The sequence below is a fragment of the Schistocerca cancellata genome, chromosome 8, assembly GCF_023864275.1.
Source record: "Schistocerca cancellata isolate TAMUIC-IGC-003103 chromosome 8, iqSchCanc2.1, whole genome shotgun sequence".
NCBI lineage: Eukaryota > Metazoa > Arthropoda > Insecta > Orthoptera > Acrididae > Schistocerca > Schistocerca cancellata.
The window spans coordinates 546044707-546046956 of NC_064633.1; the positions used below are offsets into that span (position 1 = coordinate 546044707).

Below are 2250 nucleotides of genomic sequence, written 5' to 3' on the forward strand. Positions count from 1 at the left end.
ATATATTGCTTCCCCCTACTTATACCTCCCGAGGAGATCACGAATGTAAAATTAGAGAGATTAGAGCGCGCAAGGAGGCTTTCAGACAGTCGTTCTTCCCGCGAACCATACGCGACTGGAACAGGAAAGGGAGGTAATGACAATGCCACGCAAAGTGCCCTCCGCCACACACCGTTGGGTGGCTTGCGGAGTATAAATGTAGATGTAGATGTAGATCTGAAAGAAAACACACTGCAACAATCGTCGTAAGGGTGCAGACTGGAGGGGATTCCCTGGGTGATCTCGTCTTTCTGGAAGGCATAGTGGATCAACACATGTGTGCACCTAGCCTTGGTGACCATGTCCACCCCCACTTGCAGTTTGTTTTTCCTCGGCGCGATGGCACCTACCAGCAGGACAATGTAACGTGTCACACAACTCGCAGTACACGATGAGTTCACTGCACTCCCCTGACAACCAAACTCCTCGGATTTAATCCCAATCTAGACCATCTTGATCTGGCTGGGTTGTTTGTGCCCTGGATCGTTAACAGAGAAACCTAGCACAGCTGGCTACGGTAGTGGAGTCCGCAGGCTCCACAAAAATACGTGTGCGAAATCTTATGCGACTTAACTGCTAAGGTCATCAGTCCCTAAGCTTACACATTACTTAACCTAAATTATCCTAAGGACAAACACACACACCCATGCCCGAGGGAGGACTCGAACCTCCGCCGGGACCAGCCGCACAGTCCATGACTGCAGCGCCTTAGAGGGCTCGGCTAATCCCACGCGGCCAGGCTCCACATCCCTGTCGATATTTCTCAGAATCTCGTCGACTCTGCAAGTATGCAAGTCTCGCAGAGATCCCCGCTGCAAGAGGCGGTTATTAGGCTTTTAACAGGTGTTCGCATTAATGTGACTGGACAATATATTCTCTATTAAACTTCCTGGCAGATTAAAACTGTGTGCCGGACCGAGACTCGAACTCGGGACCTTTGCCTTTCGCGGGCAAATGCTCTACCAACTGAGCTACCCAAGCACGACTCACGCCCCGTCCTCACAGCTTTACTTCTGCCAGTATCTCGTCTCCTACCTCTATTCTTTGTTTTTAATCCCTTAGTGTTGCAGACAGTATTTTTTTTTAACTTTTACTGCCAGTCTCCTGCCACACCTTGGTAGACGTGACGCCACCAGCAGCCGACCAGTGGTATTTTCGCCCTGAAGATAGCCCTGCGATGGGCTGAAACCGGTCGGCACTAAATAAATAAGAAACACGATTAAGACTGTTTTCTTAATACTAAGTTAAAATGTATCGTATCTGAGACGTGGAAGGCTATAGGTGATAAATGTTATATATGAACGTTGTCCACTGCCATAATCATTCAAACTGTCTGTCGCATCTCTTAACCCAAGTTCGATAAAAATCACCGGCAGGAATTGCTCCTGTCAGTGAAAGCATATCTATCTCAACCAGGTTCTGAGCGATCTTTGTTCAGGGAAGTGCTAGGCATTCATAGTCTGTTATGAATCCCATATGTCGCAAAAGGCCCTTGCCCACAAACAACATAAAACTACAAGTTTTCATTGGTCCAGACAGCTTAGAAGTGGGACAGTGGAGCGTAGTGAGGTCGCACAAGTCGCCATTTGCCTCGTTTCAAATCCTGCGAGGCGTCGAATACAACGGGGACCTAATGAAACGTTTAACCCTTAGTGTTCGGAGGGTGTATTTCGTATCGAAAATGGTTCTGTGATGTTTTGTGAATGTTTTTCGTCCATAACTTTAGTCCTCTCTTTCTGATTACCGTGAACATAATACAGGATGTTTGTTTCAACACTCTCGATGGCCAAGCGTTGTTCTTTATGTATTTTCATGATGACTTTGCTGTGATGTGGACCCTTCCGTCTTCCAAGATAACGTCAGCCATGTTCACAAGACTGTACGCATACGTTCCTGCTTTTACGAACACTCATCCACCACGACGCATGTCAATTGATTTTCTAAAGATCTACATTTTAATCCAATACAAAATTACTATTTGCGACAGCAGATGAAACGTGCCAATTGACATCCCAGCAGTTTGTTGGGTGTACGCAGTCTAGTCACCAATGAGTGACCTTGGTTGGATATGTCCTACCTGAAGAAACTTGTGGACTCCCTTGGTCTTCAAATTGAGGCGATTATCAAGTCTATAGGCCGTATTATACCGTATTAGCTTGATGCCTCCTGAACGTTGTCCAGTGTGCTCAGAAACTGACATGCCAGCCACGA

General features: G+C 46.8%; 1 non-coding gene across 1 annotated transcript; it reads right to left on the minus strand.

Annotated features, from left to right (window-relative positions):
* Window positions 1–946: 946 nt before the first annotated feature.
* On the minus strand, window positions 947–1021 carry Trnas-cga (transfer RNA serine (anticodon CGA)). The gene has a single exon. It is a non-coding gene; the product is annotated as a tRNA-Ser (tRNA).
* Window positions 1022–2250: the final 1229 nt, after the last annotated feature.